The sequence below is a fragment of the Artibeus jamaicensis genome, unplaced genomic scaffold (genome assembly GCF_021234435.1).
Source record: "Artibeus jamaicensis isolate MK-2021 breed Jamaican fruit bat unplaced genomic scaffold, CSHL_Jam_final scaffold_537, whole genome shotgun sequence".
Lineage (NCBI taxonomy): Eukaryota > Metazoa > Chordata > Mammalia > Chiroptera > Phyllostomidae > Artibeus > Artibeus jamaicensis.
In genome coordinates this window covers 37,753,131-37,772,817 of record NW_026522047.1, presented here as the reverse complement: position 1 = coordinate 37,772,817, position 19,687 = coordinate 37,753,131, and the positions used below count along the sequence as shown (strand labels likewise).

Genomic DNA, 19,687 nt, shown 5'->3' with positions numbered 1-19,687 from the left:
AGGCTCTGCAGTCAGACTGCTTGCGCCCAAATGCTGGCACCATCACTTACCAGGTCTGTGATTTGGGCAAGTCACTTGAAACTGCTCTGGGCCTTGGTTTTCTCATCTGAGAAATGGGAGTCATTATTGTGTAGGGTGATTAGAAGGACTAAATGAACAGAAACCTATTGCCACAAACAGAAACCTATTCATACTAGTGTCAACATGTAAGTTTTAAAAACAATTATTTATGTACTTGTTTGTTTATAATTGGAAGGCTGCATGAGCAATCTCACGCCCCCCGTGGCAGCTGGAACGCACGCACAGGAACTGGAAAGGGAGCGGCCTGGCCTTCGAGGCCTCTCCTCCATCTCCCACAGCTTCGTTTGTTGCCTTCTGTGTGTTGGCTCTGCTTTCTGAAGACCAGTTTTCTTGGCTTATTATCATTGTGCATATGTCTGGAAATTCTCTACAACTTATTAGATGAACTCCTCTCTATTGCCTGACTCAGCTTCACGGTGTCCTGCTCCCAAGGGTCCAGGTCAGAGGAAGTCCAGTCGTCTGGAGCTGGAGGGGATGAGGCCATGCAGGAAGAATGGGGGCTCTTTCCAAAGACCCCCTGTGGCTTAGGGTCTTCAAGCAGGAGGTGTAATGGTGGGGGTGGGCATGGCAATAATTGGCGACTCTAGGATAATCATGGGACAATGATTAAGGACAATGTGTGTGTTTTTAAAAAATATTTTATTTATCTTTAGAGGGAAAGGGGAAGGGAGAGGGAGAGAAATATCAATGTATGGTTGCCTCTCATGAGTCCCCTGCTGGGAACTGGCCGGCAACCCAAGCATGTGCCCTGACTGGGAATCAGACTGTGATTGTGTGGCTTGCAGGCCTGTGCTCAATCCACTGAGCTACAACCAGCCAGGGCAAGGACAATGTTTAAGGGTGAGTAAGTGCTCTACTTTGGCCATCAATTACTTATTTTTAAAAACCTTTTCATTGAAGGATAATATGCCTGTAGGAAAGGACATATATGGTAAGTGTATACCTTGATGAATTCTGACGAACTGAACACACCTGTGTAACCAGCACCCAGCTCAGGACCCAGAACCACTGGCCCCCGCAGGGCTCCTTTTGCTCCCCTCAAATCACCACTCCTCAGGCTCAATTAGTTTTGCCTGTTTTTATGTTTTATATTAATGGAATCATACCCTATACACTTTTTGGGGTCTGGCTTCTTTTGCTTCACGTTGTTTGTAAGATTCATCAGTATTGTTGTGTATATTTGTGGAGCATTCATTTTCATTGCTGTATTCCATTGTGTGAATATACTATTCTTGATCTTGTCTACAGCTGACGGACATTGGGCAGTTTCTGTGTTTGTCTGTTCCTAATGATGTTGCTGTGAACTTGTTGTTGAACATGTATACATTCCTACTAATCACTTTTACCAGCAGGGCTCATGTAGAATGTGGTGAATTACCTCTCATCACATATAATTAAACTGATGGTCTTTAACGGATGAGTTTTGATTGTTATGCTTTTTATCTGGTGATTTCTTATCATTTTATGTTGTGACTTTCATGATACGAGGGCAGGGTATTATTTTAAACATTTTGCATACCTGAAAGAACCCTGACATATTTTGATAGGTGCTCAACTGTTTGCTGATGGAACGAATGGACAAATGGATGAATGGCGTGTGCCGTCTTCTTCTTCTGGGAACAAGCCCTGCATACGGGAGAGGTTCCAATTGCCGTGTTTAGAAAAGGTCCACCTGCTGTTTAGCCAAAACTCATCATCTGAGGATGGACAGGGGACCCAAGCCAGGCCAATCATGTCTTTTTTTTGGAATTTAAAATCTGTAACTAAAAGAAACAGACTGTGTACTGCCGAGTCCCTATGGCTGTTCCTGGAGAGGAGACCTCGTAGGCTCCCAGCTGTTTGGCACCAAAGGTACACTGGTTTCTACTCTTTTCTGCTTCCTTGAAGCAGATACATATCTACATATATAACTGTTCAAAAACGGGGCAAGACTATTTCGATGAGGTTGCAAAATGTAAAGTAGAGACGGTAAGTGTTGTAACAGGTCTGTATAGGGAGACCGGTGAAGACTAGCTTTCATTGTGTATTTGCCTTGGCTTGCTTTTCTGAGAAGAGCTATTGTAAATGTGACTGTATTTTCCAAGCCAGAAATTGCAATATTAAGGCAACAGTTCAGGAGAGGAGTAATGAGGACTAGAGCTAGGGAAGCACTTTGGAACTGCAGAGGAGGGGTGGTAGAAACCTTCCAGGTAAAGGCGTTTTAAGGCTTAAAAACTGACTTACTGTAGGGGTAAAGAAAGAAGTCAGAACACGCTATCAGATGACGCTAGGTTGTGACTTTCTGTGTGAGGAAGGACAATGGTAACACTACTAGAAATCAGGGCGTTTGAGCGAGCAGACGAAGAAGGGATAAAGATGAGTTCAGTGTGGGATATAGTAAGGTCCTGGTGAGACAACCAGATTTTTGTGGTCAAGAATATTGCCCTTGGAGTTAGGAAGACTTGGAGTTCCATCTGTACTTGACACCTTGCTCTGTGATTTTGGACACCTTATTTATTTAGCTTCTTTAGGTCTCAGTTCCCCATCTATAAGCTGGTACCTTGCTGTAAGGATTAAAGTGAGACAATGCCTATAAAGTGTTTTGCTTATTGTCTGGCAAGTAAGTATTCATAAAATATGTATTAATAGGATGATGATGGAATGATGTCTGGAGTGCAGCTGAAGAACAGGGACTGGAGTACTGCAGTGAGGGATCTGCTTAGAGGTGATGATGATGATATAAGGAAGCTGATTGAAATTGGCAAGGAAGAGACTGTAGAGAGGAAAAAGAAGATAGACCAAGTCACGTCTAGTTAGAGATATGAACTGTTTGAGAGGAAGAAGGAGAGGCAGGAGAGGACAGGTGCAAAGGAGGAGGTCAACAGCAACTAGGGCTCCTGTGAAGTTAAGGATACATCCAATTTTGGTGAGGTGTCCTTTTTCTTCCTAAAGCTTGACTATCATTAGAATCAAATAAATTGCCCTGGCTGGAGTGGCTCAGTGGATTGAGTGCTGACCTGAGAACCAAAGGGTCACCAGTTTGAGTCCCAGTTTAGAGCATATACCTAGGTTGTAGGTCGGTCCCCAGTGCGGGGCGCGCGAGAGGCAACCACATATTGATGTTTCTCTCCCTTATTTTCTCCCTCCCTTCCCCTCTCTAAAAATAAATAAAATCTTTTTTAAAAGTCAGATAAATTGGCATAAGGGGCAGCACTGTGTTGAGGCACTCAGATGTATAAGAAGATTTTTAGGCTGGGTCCTCTAGGTAGCAGCTGCTATCTGCAGGCCTTCTCTTGCACAGGGTGGAGCTGAACCAACACCTGGTCATTCTTACTGTGGCTTCTGGGCTTCTGTTGCATCTCCCACACTGCTAAATTTCTGCCTGCTGCACAGACCTCTGGAGGAGAGCCAAGAAGATGAACTGTAAAGAGAGAGAGGCAGACAGATATTCAGACAAAAGGACAACTTAGGCCATTCATGGTATTGGCAACAGTTTTCTCCATTTTCATTTCTCGGAATGCTTTTTTTAAAAAAAAAAAGTATTTTATTTATTTATCTTTAGAGGGGAACGGAAGGAGAGAGGGAGAGAAATATCAGTGTATGGTTGTCTCCTGTGCATCCCCTGCTAGGAACTGGCCTGCAACCCAGGCATGTGCCCTGACTGGGAATCGAACTGCCATCCTTTGGTTCGCAGGCCTGCGCTCACTCAATCTACTGAGTTACACCAGCCAGGGCTCGGAATGCTTTTGATTTTTAAAAATGTGCTTCCCTCTCTCTGATGTTCAACAAAATTTGTAAAAGTTAGGGGTTGTTTTGTACATAGGCGATGGCGGTAGGACTTTGTTTAAGTTAGGTCATAGAAATAAAGGGGAAAAGAGAGAAGAGAATGAGGAGCAGGGGAAAGAAATTATGAGAGGGGAGAGTCAGGAAAGAAAAGAAAAAGGAGGATCCGAACTAGGAGGGGCTGGTGGGGATGGAGGGGTGTGGAGAGCGTACTCTGGAAAACGGGTTGGTAGGTTTTCTAACGTTTTGTTTTGCAAATGGAATCCATTGTCCAAACTGTTCCCTGTGGGAAACTAAGCAATCTTCAGTGTTTTGCCAGCCTTCTAGCTAGAGCGTGGGCCTGGGATCCACTAAGAAAGGCACGCGGATGGGAACTGGCAGCCGTGGAGCCAGGCTCGTGGGTGCACTGTGTCTGAGGCACCAGACCACCCATGCATAGGGATAGGCGCCAGCTGGTGGCCTTGGCCCTCCCCAGTTTCTCCAGGTCCTGGTGTGGTCTGAGTTCCCCGGTTACAAAACCCTGCAGTACAAGCCCTGCCTTTTGGGGATTAAAAACATGTAAAAAAAAAAAAAAAAACACCAAACAAACACGTTGAAGCAAATTCGATCTCAGGTTTTATTGCAGTTATAGATTTTAAATAGTTTTAACTCATTCCCGAGTTAATGATAATGATCAGGTGTGTCTTTCAGAATAGGTGGTTTTCCTTCACCCATCCCTGTTCATTGAGTTACGCAAGAAATCTTTTCCTGGCTTTACAAGTGTGGAGGTAGACAGCCACATGTCTGTGAGAACTGCAGAATATGTGCACTTTAGGTTCACAGGGGTTGGCTCGAAGAATTTCAAATGGTATTCTTTTTTTCCTCCCAGTTTTGGTTGATTATGGCCACACGTCTGGACTAAACTCTTGTTTTTGCAAAGCCCTGGGATATTTCGCTAAGCATTCTTACTGAGCAGCTTTTCTTTCTTTTTTTTTTTGGTTAAGTATTCAAAGTGTTTCAAAACTCCAGACCATTCCTGGAGACCACTCAGCTCATTTAGGAAGCCCTTTTCTATGGGAATGGGTTTATTTTTAGACTTGATTTTCAAAGGCCGGCTCCTAGCAGCGGAGGCTCCGGAGTAGGAACCCGTTCCAGAATAGCCAGGGGCATTCTCTCTGTATTCCCTGGAGAGGGTTTTCTGAAAGGGCGAGGGGCATTGGGAGGACTCTGCAGGCCCTGCCCCGCACGGCCTTTCCCAGCTGGCCCGGCTCACCCCTGGTGCCCCCGCTTTCCTCCGTGTTTCCCACAATCCCTGGCGCTGCCGCCGCTCCCGGGCCCGGGCCAGACCGCGTCGGAACGGAGGCCTCGGGAGCCTTTCGGGCGCTGTCCGGCAAGTCTCGGACGCGCGCCCCGCTCCGCCGCTCCGGAGCCCGGGTTCGGCCATTTCCGGCCCAGCGCACTTCGGCAAGTTCCGCAGTCACTTGTCGGAAATGGCTGGCCGCCGGCAGGGGGAGCGGGGGATCCGGCGCGGCCTGGAAGGCGGGCGGCGGGCGACCAGAGCGGCATTTGGGAGCCCGAGTTCCACACAGGCAGCGGCAGCAGCTCGTTCCTGAACCGAAAGCCGGTAGGACTCCTGGTGGCGGCGGCGGGAGCCCAGAGAAGCCGGGGGTCCGCCCCCGGCTCGGAAGGGGCTCGCGGTAGGGATCTCAGGGCTGGCCCCCAGCGCAGGGCACCGGGCGGGCAGGCGGACCGGGTCTGGCAGTGCCGGGGCCGCTGGAGCCCGCGGGAGGCTGCTGCCCGGCGCGGCGGATGCATGCAGTCTTGAAGTAGGCCTTCCTAGACCTCTCGGGCACTTAGGGAGGGGACCTCTAGGGCCTTAGCCACCGACGAGAAGGGTTATCGGGTGTCCATGGAGCTTTAAATACGAACTCCCCACCCCCACACGCCCCCTACAGCCCCGGTTCGGTTGCGTCGCACCCACTTCCACTCCTTTTTCTGAAAGCTCGGCTTCAGCTGTACAGCCTCTTGTGCACCTTAAAGCCCTCAACCCTTCCTTTACCCTCCCGCCCTCGCTCTGTATTTGTCCAGCGGCTTGTGTAGAGCATCTGCTGTCGATGAAGCGGCTTCCCCCACAGCCCCCCTCCTACTTTCCCTGTGCACACACTCCCACATCTGCTTTGCACTGCTTTCAAACACAGTCGCCTGCAGCTGCTCTTCCTTTGGCTCGTTTCGCCGGGCTCACCTCCTTTAATAATGAACCCACAATCAGAATAGCCACATCCTGTCCAAGGTTCCAGGTGCTGCTGTTTTGTGCATCTGGGGCTCTGGCTCCGGTTCTGCCCAGGCCCAGGCTCTGGCAATTGGCCTAGCGCTGCTACGGCAGGAGAGGGACAGCAGAGGGTACGTCTATAGCACCGAAATCTTAGCTGAGACCGGACCCGCGCGGCGGGAGATAGTGCAAATCCGGAGCCCTTTGGAGATAGGCAGGGCTGCCAGACTGCAGCTAGGGTGTTAATCTCTTCTCCCCATTCAGTGGTTCAGTTCCTTTTTAGATATCTCTGGCGATCACAGGACTTGAATTTGGTAGATTTCTTACCCTAACATGGACTTTATCTTCTTTCCTTTCTAAAAATTCTAAGGGCTTCAGCAAGTCCTCTTCGTTGGACTCTGGAGGGGGAGGGAACACAGAACAGCACATGTCCATTTTTCCCCCATATATGATTTAAGAGGTGTTTTTAGCATTTCTTATGACTTTGCATTATTCTTCCAATTTAGTAGCTTCATTTTTGAAGGCTGGGCTCTCCATGCGTTCTTTTGTTTTTAAAAAAGCCTTTGTGTATTTACAGTCGTGCAGACTGCACTTTTCCATGTTTTGGTCGACAATTAGTCTTTTAGTTAGTTAATTAGTCTCAACAATCAGAGTGCCTGGGATAGTAACCTGTGGCGCCTTGATAGTCTTGAATGAAGCTAAGCATTCTCGACAACTTACTTAGCAGAGGAGCTTTTAAATATTTTATAATGAAGGAAGAGCCATCTTCTTGAACTCTTATTTGCTGTGTTAAAAATATCTTATCCTGTGGGGAGCATGAGGAATCCTCAAAGTACTCATAGGTTTGTGGGGAAACTAGCTTAAATGCTTTCTGGAAGAGAATTGGAATTGTGGAGATATGGTTGGTGCTTAGGGAGGGGACCTCTAGGGCCTTTGCTAAAGTCTGCTGGCTTCATTCATTTACTTCCCTTGTAGGGCCTTCGTAGTCATTGTGCTAACCCTCCTTTTCCTAGGTGTTCTATTCCTTAGGCTGAATATTTCTGTCTCTTGCAGATGTTTCTTATTTGACAGTTTCAGATCCCCTTTATCAACTTCTTAGTCCTCTGCTCTCCGTTCACTTTATTATGCCCCTTTTAACGTGTGGCTCTCTCAGCACAGCATACAGTATTCAATATATGCAGTGCCACTAAGGAGTACAGAGTAGACAGTAACCTTAACTCTTTCATTTTTGACACTATACTTTGTTTAAAAAAAAACAAAAATAAGGTGATAGTTTCTTTGCTATACAGTCATTTATTCTTGACTCACTGAAACTCTAGTCAGCTGAAAGCACAACTCTGAGTGCGCATGCTGCTGTTAAACTCAGTCATTTCCACGTAAGTATCGTGGGGACCTAAGTGCCCAACTTGGCCTCTCTCGGTGACATTTATCTATGTAGATATTCAAGATTCCACAAATGTTTTTGTATCCTGGGTTTTCCCAGCCTTGACTTACTCTTCCTAGCATTACTTCTTTTGTCTGTTTCTGAAGTAGAGATGTAAAATACAATATAAAAAACACTGAGAAGGGAGAAAAGGGAAAACTGAGGGGTGCCTTTAAGGAAGGTGCTATGCTTGAAATCTCAGAGGTGAAACAGCAGGTCTTAGGAATAGCCTTGCTGCCCCGAGTTGACATGTTGGTAGTATTTCCCCCCGTAAAACAAATCCGTGTGTGCTTTCTGTGTGCAAGGCAGTTGTAAGTCCATGGGGTCCTAGAATCTAAAAGGATTTTGAGGCCGTCTAATCCAGTCCTTTAATTTATGAGTTCAAAAAGGGTAAGGGGCATTTGAGTCAAGAAGGATGAGGGATGTGAAGTTACGCGATCTGATGAATCAGCGGTAATGATAAAGGGATGGCAAAACTGAAGCCTCAAGATGAATTCACCCATGAAGGTTGAAGCAGCATGCCTGAGTCATAATGCTGATTTATGTATGCCTTAGCAAACTTTTACTTCATTTTTTTGTCTCATATAGGGTGAGTGGCCTCGGGCACTAGTGCCTCCGTAGCATAAAATAAAAATCGTATCTTCTTGAGAAACAGGAATCTTAGAGAAATTATTAGTTCACTCTCTAAGCACTCACCCGCCAAATTGACTGTCCCCGTATGTTAGCACAATATATCTGAAGACATTTAAAAGTGTTTATCATTCGGGCCTCTGCTCTTTAATTTCCTGTTTATTTCCTTTGACCACTGTTGTATTGCCTTTACTTTTATTAATGTCATGTTGCAAATGCTTCCCCTACTCTTTTAATTGGATCTAAACTTTTTTGTTGTTTAAATTTTATTAATTTAGTTAAAAAAATTATATTTTGTTGATTATGCTATGAAAGGTGTCCTGATTTTCCCCCTTTGCCCCCCTCCACCCAGCACACCCCACTTCATCAGGCAGTCCCCCCACCCTTGTTCATGTCCATGGGTCATGCGTATAAGTTTTTTGGCTTCTCCATTTCCTATACTGTACTTTATATCCCCATGGCTGTTCTGTAACTACCTATTTATAGTTCTTAATTACTTTGCCTCTTCACCCATTGTCCCCCACATGCCCCTCCTCTCTGGCAACCATCAAAATACTGTCTATATTCATGATTCTATTCTTCTATTCTTCTTGTTTGTTTTTTAGATTCAATTATTGATAAATTTTTTTGTCATTTTATTCATAGTTTTAATCTTATTTTTCTTTAATAAGTACCTTTAACGTTTCATATAATAATGGCTTGGTGATGATAAAGTTCCTTAGTTTTTTTCTTGTCTGGGAAGCTCTTTATCTGCCTTTCGATTCTAAATGATATCTTTGCTGGGTAGAGCAATCTTGGCTATAGGTCCCTGTTTTCGTGACTTTGACTATTTCTTGCCAATCCCTTCTTACCTGCAAAGTTTCTTTTGAGAAATCAGCTGACAGTCTTATGGGAACTCCCCTAGTAGGTAGGTAACTAGTTTTCTCTGGCTGCTTTCAAGATTGTCTCTTTATCTTTAACCTTTGGCATTTTAATTATGATGTGTCTCAGAGTGGGCCTCTTTGCATCCATCTTGTTTGGGGCTCTCTGTGCTCCCTGGACTTGAATGTTTATTTCTTTCACCAAATTAGGGAAGTTTTTTTTTGTTTGTTTTTTTTTACTATTATTTTAAATAGATTTCCAATTTCTTACTCTTTCTCTTCTTCTGGACCCCTATGATGTGAATGTTGGACCTCTTGATATTGTCCCAGAGGCTTCTTATACTTTCCTTTCTTTGGATTCTTTTTTCTTCTTATTGTTCTGATTGTTTTTTGCTTCTTTATGTTCCAAATCATTGATTTGATTCTCAGCTTCATCCACTCTACTGTTGTTTCCCTGTAAGTTGTTCTTTATTTCAATTAGTGTATGTTTTGTTTCTGACTGGATTTTTTTTTACGCTGCTGAGGTTCTCATTAATTCCCTTGAGCATCCTTATAACCAGTGTTTTGAACTCTGCGTCTGATATACTGCTTATCTCCGTTTTGTTTAGCTCTTTTTCTGGACGTTTGATCTGTTCTTTCATTTGGGCCATGTTTCTTTGTCTCCTCATTTTGGCAGCCTCCCTGTGTTTGTTTCTATATATATTAGAGCTGCTTTCATTTCGTGTCTTGGTAGTGTGGCCTAATGTAGTGGGTGTCCTGTAGGATCCAGTGGCATAACCTCCCCTATCAAGGTGCGCCCTTCTTGTGGGCTGAGTACACCCTCCTCTTGTAGTTGAGCCTTGGTTGCCATTGGCAGATCAATGGGAGGGGTTTACCCAGGCCAGTTAGCTGCAAGGATTGGCTGTGATCACTGACCACCAACCTCTGTCCTCTGTGGAGAATCAGCTATACAGGGGCAGGGTGATGGTGCTCTGAAGTGGTCTATAGTTGGATGTGCTGGCCCTGGGGTTTCCCAGGTAATACAGGCCAAAGTCAGCCCCCACCTGCGTTGTGCCTGGGTCACCTGCCTGAGCTGTAAAGCAATCTGAGATGGCTGCTACTTGTGCTGGGTTTGGAGATTCTCAGGTGAAGCCAAGCTGTGAATCTAGGCTGGCTGCTGCTAGTGCCGGGCCTGGGGCTCACTGAGGTTAGCTATTGCTTGTTTGATAAGATTTAGGAAGTTGTGCAGCGTGAGCCAAGACCAGGCACTCATATGGAAAAGCAGCTTGGGTGGGCTTCTAAGTAGGGTGGGGCGGAGTCTCTGGGGATGTCCAGGGTGGGTCAAACAGTATTACCCAGGTTGATGGAGTCTCTGATATGGCACCAGCTTAACAGCTCTGTGGGGGGAGTGTTTAGACGAGGGACAGTGGCCTCTAGTGGCCTGGATGCCAGGCACTTCATTTCCTCCCTGTATGCCATTGGTGCCTTTCTAGCTGGTAAGCTGGTGCTGAAGCTCAGAGGAAGTAAGATGGAGTAGGTGAGTCCAAATAGGTGAATCTGTGTGTGGGTTCTTTAAGAGGAACTACTTGGGGTGCTAGGAGTTTCTTCCACCAACTCAGTCTCTGCTGGTTTTTGCAGCCAGAAGTTGTGAGGACTTAATCTTCCTGGCACTGGAGCCCTGGGCTGGCTGTTTGGTGTGGGGCTAGGACTCTGCTCTCCCAAGATATGCCTCCAGAATTTTTATCCACCACACGTGGGTGAGAGACCAGCCTGTTCTGTGTTTGTGCCCTTCCTACCAGTCTGGGTGGATGTGGTTTCTTTAATTCCGTAGATGTCAGATTTCCATTCAACTCGATTTCTGATGGTTCTGAGCGATGGTTGTTCTATATTTTAGTTGTAATTTTGATGTGGTTGTGCAAAGAGGTGAGCTGTGTCTGCCTACACCCCCATCTTGACCAGAAGTCCTAAACTTTTTTTCTTTAATATAGGAACCTTTGATATTTATGTAGTCAATCTGTTTTTTCCTCCCGGTTCTGCTTCTGCTTGGATTGCTATAAAAGCAGCTGTACTTTTCTGGAGACGAAATTACTTGTATGTTTTCCTTTTGTTCTTTTTATGGTTTAATTTATTATAGTTACCGCTTGAATCCATCTGGGACTTAGTTTTGGATTTGGTTTTTCCTAGAGTCGTCTGACTTTATTTTTTCTCCAGAAGCTAATTGTCACCTTATTTATCAAAAAATCTAGTGTGCTGTACTTAATTATTTTTCCCCGTTTTTGTAACTTTTTATTTTCACACAATTTAACACTCGTTAAACTGTAAATGGTAAGAGTACTCAATGCCAACAGGAATCCCCAGTTTGGGGTGTGGTGATGAGGGAAACTTTATTCGGAGCAAACAGCTCAGTTGTGATACAGCACAGCTGTGAGAGCAGCGCAGCTGCGGAACAGCTCGACAGTCTTACAGCTCAATTAGGAAGCCGCACAGCTGCCAGGCGGCGCTGCAGCCAGGCCCCTCTCTGGCCCTCTCTGGCCCCTGTCTGCTTGGGCCTGCTTGGGCCTGCTTGCCCCACTCTGCCTGCTCTTCTTTGCTCTGGTCCAGCAGGATGGCTTTTGTGTTGTGTCTCCTGTGCTTCAGTTTCAGCCAGGTAAAGGGAAGAGGCAGTCTCTGAGCCAGAGAGGAGCTGGCTTATCCACAGGGTCTGGCACAAATAACGCCCCTAATAAATGTGTGTAATATTTAACAATTAATAAAGAAAGAAAAACAAGTGTGTATACTATTACAAATGTGTGGATTTTTTTATGATGTCTTAGGTGAAATGTTCAAATTGCTGTCCATCTTGTGCGAGAGATTCACACGCCCCACCAGCCACACTCAATGACATTACTTCTGCCAGGCCCTGTAGATAGAAGCCCCTGCCTGTGGACTCCGATTGGTTTGTTCTCATGCAGATGAGGACTTTAAATCCTCACAGTTTGGTCCGCAAAGCGGTGTCCTAATTGGTCAGAATGGAGCCATTCTGCTTGGTTGGCTGCAGGGTGTATAGCTGTGCAGCTCCAATTGGACAGTGAAAGTCTCAGTCCTGTAGGTTGAAATATAATTCCAAGAACTCCTGTGTAAAGGTGTTTTAGATACGGGCACACAGCGCAGGCAGGCAGTCCAGTGCAGGTTTCTGGTGGAAGTGCGGTTGTTGTGAGAGCCCCGTGCAGGATCAGCAGCCGGGCTCTGGGTTTAACTTTGAGACCAGTGAGCCACTGGGAACCCTTCTCCTAGGTGTCTTCTCTCTCAGGGTTCACAGTGTATAATCTTTATACCCTTTTTCTCATCAACATTTAACCAATGAATCATAGCGTTCATTGCTGAATCTTTCCTGAAACAATTATCGATTGTCACTAAATGTCAGTTTTAAAAAATCTCCATCATTCTGTCATTCTCGTGTATTTCTTTGGGAAAATTCTACTCCAGATGGATAATTTTTCCTTCTGCCTCTTTACATAGTCATTCATTTAAGTATGAAAACATGGTTTCAGCGTGTATTGGGTGACAATTTTTTGGTATTATTTGGTATTTATCGGGAGATAATTTTTGGTATTTATTTAGATAGCCCTAGTATCTCAGATTTGTCCAGGGGGAGCTGGAACCCTTCAGATGGGATTCACTGTCTTTTTTTTTTAAAAATATACCCTACTTTTCTTTGAGTACATCTTCTTTCTGCAGAAGATTTTCCAGGCTCATCTTTACTTGTCCAGTCCCGAAATCAGCTGATAATTAAATTATTCAAGGAGCTGTCTTAGGTCATGAATTCAGACTGATACCTCCTGCTCCAGTGGAACACTCTGGGGGTTATTCTAGTCTTTCCTCATTTCTGTGTCTGTAAGACATTATTTTAGTGGTGCAAAACCATTTTGATCTTCTCTCCAGACCACTAACGCCCTGTCTCAGCAATAAGGCTGTTTTACTTTCTTATCATCCATGTGTTTACTGGAGCATAGTGTGCTGTACTTTAAAAGTGACTGCAGCAAGATAATGTTTCTCTTATCTACAAAAATAATACATGCTTATTGTAAATTGAAGACAAAGTTAGTCTTTGAAGTAAATAAGTAGTGTATGTGAGTAGCAGTGTACAGGTCAGACAGACCTGGATCCATATCTGGGCACCTCGATTTGCTTGCTGTATGTATGGCCTTGAACAAGCTTTACCCAGCTCAGTGATTCACACTTCTTTATCTGTCGATGAAATAACAATACCTACCCCCAGGTAATTGATGGAGGGTTAAATGAGATAACATATGTAAAATGTGTTATGTTGAGTACAATATAAATATAAATATAAATATAAATATAAATATAAATATAATTAGAACAAGTGGGAAGTTCCTCCCACCCCCGACATTTTCCAAAGGTGTATGGTATAGTCTGTAGACTTCCTGCATGAAATAGGTATATTGCTGTTTGTCTTGCTTAGCTGTCTGTAATTCTATTGATTCAGATGTTATCAATCTGGGGGTTGTCATTAGTTCTTTGTTAGACCAACGCTTTTATATTAGAGTTGTGTGCTGTGCTTAAAGTCACCTGAGAGCTTTGTCAAAATACAGGCGCTTGGGCCCCGCACTTGGGAATTCTGATTCAATTAGTGTTGGGTGGGTGGGTCTGCTTGGGTTTACCATTTGAAAAAGTTTCAGGTGAGTTGTGAATCTGAATTATAACTCTAGTTGAAAACTGACTGATGAGACAGCATGATTTGGATTTGTGGGATGCTGCCAAACTCACGGAAAGGGGAAACAGAAGAGGCGGCGTGTTTTCAGACTGAGGATCTGTCCTGGGAGGTGAGACTTCCAGGTTCAGCTTTATTGCTGAAGAAACAGATGACCGAGGCTAATCGGTAGTAGTCTTGGTTTACTCGTTGCTACCTGTACACAGCTGAGCAGTGGAAAGAATGCTTAAAACTTACTGATGAGGTTTTTTGTGTATTTTATAGTGGTTTGTTTGCTAGTGACGTTTGTGGAAGGTCTGTATACTTAGAAATCTGTTCTCGAGCCGAAAGAATACTGGTTTTTCCCTTTCTAAACACCTTGTAATAAGGGCGGCTCAACTCTGCAGTTCTGTGATTGTATTGTCTTCACTCTCAACTCGGTATGTCGGTGCAGTTTTCTCCCTGGTTTCTGGGTTTAATTGCTGACAGTTTTGTACAGACATACCTTGTTTTATTGAGCTTTGATTTATTGTATTTCACAGATGTTGTGAGGCTTTTTGTTATTTGTTGTTAACTAATTAATTAATTCACTTATTTAGTACAAATTAAGGCAAGGCCCTCCACCAGCAGAAAAGATTGTAACTTGCTTTATTCCAGAGGTGTGGAACCAAACCAGCAGTATCTCTGAAGTATGCCAATATTTCCCTTATTTTAAAACTAGGTTAAATTTATTCAGTAAAGAGTGGTTATTGTATTTTGAAAAACACATGGCTTTGGTCTCTTGTAATTGTGAATTGCCTAAATGCAGTTCTTATAAGTTATTCTTTATCTGCAATTTTAGCTTCCTTCGAAAGTACCCTCTGTTATTTGAATAGAAGAGAGAAATCAGAGTCTTAAGAATAGTGTAGTATTGGGAAGTTTGTTTTAGTGCTTCCAGGTTTTTGAACTAGGTACTACTTTGCCAAAATAGGCTGTTCATCATGCTTACGCTTAGTAGGAAATCAGGAAATGATGTTCCTTTGGGATGTTTGCATTTAAAAACAAAACCAAACATCTGAAATACTGCTTTCAGAAACCTCGCTGAAATGATTTTCTGTACGGAACCGTCTTTACCCAATTTAAAGGGCTGTGGACAGTGGAGTAACGGTGACACAGCGCATACAGTTCTGTAGAACCTGAGCCTGGCTTGGAATGGAATTGTGCCTGTTTGATGGGCCCATTTTGGCTTCAGTGAAAAAGAGAAGATGGTATCACACATGCACAGATGCACAGGTAGGTCATAGGAACACAGGCAGAGGTACTTCTGAGTATTTTGTGGTTTTGTTTAGCAGATGTCAACATAAGAAACATTCAAAGCTGTAGGGAATTTTTATGAGTTCATTTGGGCCAAAATGATGACAGTTGCTGGGAAGCAAAATCTCATCTGATTGAGAAAATGCCCTTAGAGAGGGTTGCGTGAAATCCATTGGTGGTAGATTAAGGGGGCAGGAGAAGGCAAAGCAGAGAAATTTCCGGGATCGGATTAAAGCAAAATGGAGAAACATGTACTTCTTTTGTACTGGTGGGTACGGGGTAGTTAATAAACACTGACAGCGCTTCGAGATGGCCTCTGGGGAACGAGATAGATAGTGGTTCTGTGGTCTTGTGCTCTGGCACAGCAGTTGTGCCCTGAGGGGTTGGAAAGAGAAGATTACTCTTCTATTTCAAGAGCACAGTCCTCTTACATTTTAGAGGTATGTTACCTTAGATGCAAAAAGACAATGGATGGGCTCACTTACAGTAAAGACTGACCTCTGTCAAGGAGCCTACGGGCCTAGGACATGACTACCTGCCGTGACCTGCTTTTAGTTAGGAATTTTCATGTTCAGAACATCCCATGTGGTTACTTTCGGTCTCTGAGTTTGTAAGGCTGCCGTGCAGGCCTCCCCTGAGCTGGTTGGGTTTAGTATAGAGCCCCCTTTTTGTCCACATAGATAAATATTTTAATTATGATTATAGTGGCAGCTTTAGGCTTTGGAGTAGCATTACCATGTGCTTTAATTTTAACTAATTGTCTGTGGTTGCAGTGGGCAGCAGTAACATGGATAATCTAAAGTAATCTACGTGTGATGTGCATGTGCGCCGTGTGCCTTGAGTTGATACTGCAATGACTAAGACATTGGAAGTGTGGGCCTTAGAGGTGGAGTGGCTTGGGTTTGCATCCGAGTTTTACCCGATATGGGTGACTTTGGGCACATCACCCAAGCTCTGTGTTTTGGTTTCTTCGTGTACAAAATGGGAATAGTAGCAGTGCCTACTTCGCAGGATTGTTGTGAAGATTTAACTATGTTAAGGCGTATGATAGGTTTAACCTGACACACAGTAAAAATTCAATAACTTTGGATATTATAATTGCCTAAAATATTAAAGTCAGCCCTGGCTGGTGTAGCTCAATGGATTGAGCACCAGACTGTGAAGCAAAGTGTTGCTGGTTCGATCCCCAGTCAGGCACATGCCTGGGTTGCGGACCACGTCCCCAGTAGGGAGTGCACAAGAGGCAACTACACACTGATGTTTCTCTCCCTCTCTTTCTCCTTCCTTTCCTCTCTGTATAAAAATAAATAAAATCTTAAAAAATAAAATATTAAAGTTAGTCGGTTTCATTCTGGAACATCTGGAAAGTGTCTAGCTTCTCTCTTTTTCACCCCATTTTCCCTTCCAGTCTTTCGCATGTAATGCGTAACAGCTGTCCAGATGGAACCAGCGACTCCCTTATTTCTTCCCTCTGCTCTTTTTCTCCTCCATAGCATGTTTTACTTCAGGTCAGTTTAGCTTTGCTTTTGTGTGAAGAAAATGATACAACTTTATTGAAAGGCATTAACCTCTGAGTTAACAGAAAACTATCTCAAGTCCATGAGAGGAAGTTTCAATATCAGAGTGTTTCAGTATTTAGAGAAGAAAAGTCAATAGAATGGCTGTTACGTCAAAAAACTCTCGAAAGGAAGGTCCCGCCCACAGGTAACGCTCCCGTGGTGCAGAGTTCGCTCTGTGATCGGGACTGTGAGGAGACTCTGCTGAGCGGGTGAAGGGAGAATGCGGTAAACGCAGAATTCTGAATTGCAGCTCTTCTCTAACTGACTTCTCAGCTCACCGCTTAGACCTTTGAGTTCTTTACCATTGTGGCTTTCCAGGAACATGGTGTGTTTTCAGCCCTTAAGTGAGTGGGTAGCAGGTCAAGAATTCTGCTTTCCATTTATGAGCAAACATTATTTTTGATTAGGAAAAGAGTGAGGAGTAGTGCACCAGTCATGATCTGAATGGTAAATCTGTAACTAGGGACAGATATTTTGAAAATGTTTTTCCTCTTTGCTGGGAGAAGACGCTACTGTAACTGAGATCAGGAGAGTTGGCTCTGTGCTGCCTGTCACTACTGGAACCGATGAACAGAGACAAGGGTTTTAATTCTATGAGCGCTCTCGTCACATGGCCAGCGATCTGAGAAGGCAGCGGGTTATGTACCATATGTACTCTGAAAGACCGTCTTACTTTTCAAGCTGACCTTTTTTATAATGAGAAAAAGAATGTGTAAGGGGTCTGGAATTCAGGGAAAAGGTAGGTAAGGAGTTTGGAATTCAGAGAAAAGGTTAATCAGATAAAAGCTGCAGTTCAGTTTTCCTAGCATTCTTCCATTTGCTGACCACAGATGCTTTATCTTTGTCCTGGGCGGCTGCCATCTTGATTGCTTGCAGTCCTCCTGGGGCATGAAGGTTGGATCGCTGTGGTCTTCTGGAGTCAGGGTGGGCCGTTCCTTCAGGTCCTGACATAGTAGCTTTTTACCTGCATTGTGTACCTTTGTTGCCCTTGGAGCATTAAGGGGTGGATGTCTGTGTTGCTCACCATTGGAAGAGATAGCTCAGGAGGGAGGTCCAGGTTAGGTAAATTTGAGAGTTTCCATTTAGGGCAGCTAACTGAAGCTAATTGGCAAGCTCCAGCAGTGAGAGGAGGGCAGAGGACAAACCCATGAGGAACAGCTGTGTTGAAGGAGCGGCGAAAGGAGTCGGAGAAAAAGCTGTTGGGATGGACAACTAAGAGGATGGATGAGAAGAAAATAGAAGATACAAATTAACTTAATATGAGATGTGGGGGTGGCGTGCATGACAAAACACTGGTAGGAGACATACAGGAAGGTATGAATAAACGGAGAGACCTTTCACGCGTCTGGATAAGATTAACTACAGTAAAATAGCACTTTCCTACTTACTACTCCTCTCTTAGAGGCAGTGTAATTTATTCTCTTTATATGTTACTGAATTTTGTTTGTTAATTTGTTAGGTGTTTTTGTGCCTATATTTTTATGAGATGGTTATGTATAGTTGAGTTTTTTTGCTTTGTTTTGCTTTTATGTGGTACTGCCTTAGTCTGGTTTTTGCATCACGGTAATGCTGGGTTTATAAAGCAAACTTGGAAGCGTTCCTTCTCTGGAAGAGGTTTTGTAGAATAGCTGTTTATTCTTGAAACATCTAGTAGAGCTCTCCATTGAAAACATCTGGGACTGGAGATTTCTGGGAGTTTTAAGATTATGGGATCAATTTATTGAATAATTGTAGGTCAAATTACATAATATATATTGTGGGAATTGTGACAGTTTACAATTTTTTTTAGGAATTGGCCCATTTCATTTAAGTTGTTAAATTTGGATGGGGTTATTCATAGTTTTCCCATATTATCTTTTTAATGCCTGTATTGGGGAAGAACAAACTTTCCTCTATCCTCAAGTTTTCTTTGGCTGGTCTAATAATCAAATAGACATGAAGGAGATTAGCAAGAGAACATTACCAAATTTAATACATACATGTGTATGGGAAACCTGCATACTGGAGAGAGCCAGAGGCCCCACATGCCGGAGAGGTTCAAAGATAGAAAGGGAAAATACTTACTGAAGACACCCTGAGCTGGGGCTGAGGTAATGGGCCTTGGGGGCTTCAAAGGGTAATCTCAGGGTGATAAGAAGAACAAAAGAGATCATCTCTGGTAATCTCTATTATGGGCCAGGCTCCTAATTAAAATTCTTATAGGTGGTTATGGGAGAGGCAGAAGTTACTCTTTAGCCTGAAGCTAAACTTGCTCTTACCCAAAACAACCAGCCTGTCACGGTGGCACATCTCGGGGTGACTGGTTCTGGGCCCACACATCTTCAGGGACTGCAGCGATAGTCCTTGTTTCATTCCTGATGTTGCTAATTTGTGTCTTTTCCCTTTTCTTTTTCTGTGTCAGCCTTGCAGGTTTGTCAACACTCTTTCTCTCTTTCTTTATTTTTTATTGTATTTTTTCCATTACCATTTATCCTCCTTCCACCCTCTTCCACCTCCACCCACCTCCTGTCCCCTCAGTCCCCACACCGCTGTCCACGTCCGTGAATCCTTTTTCTTCTGTGTTAGACCCCGTCACCCCCGCCCCAGAGCTGTCGGCCTGCTCTCTGTCTCCGGGTCTGTCTCTAGTTTGTGTGTTAGTTCAGTTTGTTCATTAGATTCCATGTATGAGACCATGTGGCATTTGTCTTTCTCTGACTGGCTTATTTCACTCAGCATAATGTTCTCCAGGTCCATCCATGCTGTTGCAAAGGGTAAAATTATCTTTGTTACAGCTGAGTAGTATTCCATCGTATCAACATACCATAGTTGTTTCACCCACTCATCTACTGATGGACACTTGGGGTGCTTCTGAATCTTGGCTTTTGTGAATAATACTGCAGTGAATTTAGGGGTGGTTATACTTTTTCGAATTAGTGGTTCAGTTCCTTCAGATGAACTCCCAGAAGTAGAATCTCTGGGTCATAAGGCAGTTTCGTTTTTAATTTTTTGAGGTAACTCCATGCTGATATCTACAATCTCTTTTACTGATTTTTTTAAAAATTTCATTGATTTCTGCTCTTTATTGTTTCTTTGCTTCGGCTTACTTTATTCTTTTTCTACATTCTTGAAGTAGGAGCTAGTGTATAACTCTGTAATCATATAGCAGGGTTATTGTGGTAG

The 19,687-nt window shown here is 43.9% G+C and overlaps 1 protein-coding gene across 6 annotated transcripts in view; it reads left to right on the top strand.

Moving 5' to 3' along the window:
• The window catches only part of EXTL3 (exostosin like glycosyltransferase 3), a 103,366-nt gene that overhangs the window by 41,175 nt on the left and 42,504 nt on the right, over positions 1 to 19,687 (top strand). Inside the window, exon 1 of one of the 6 annotated variants that reach the window (XM_037150442.2) lies at positions 5,357 to 5,446. The exons of 1 other annotated variant lie outside the window; for it this stretch is intronic. The gene's annotated coding sequence lies outside the window, so the exon portion shown is untranslated. Of the gene's footprint in view, positions 1 to 5,356; positions 5,520 to 19,687 lie in introns of those variants that run through there. 4 more of the 6 variants (XM_053658659.1, XM_053658660.1, XM_037150441.2 and 1 more) reach the window with 4 other exon arrangements.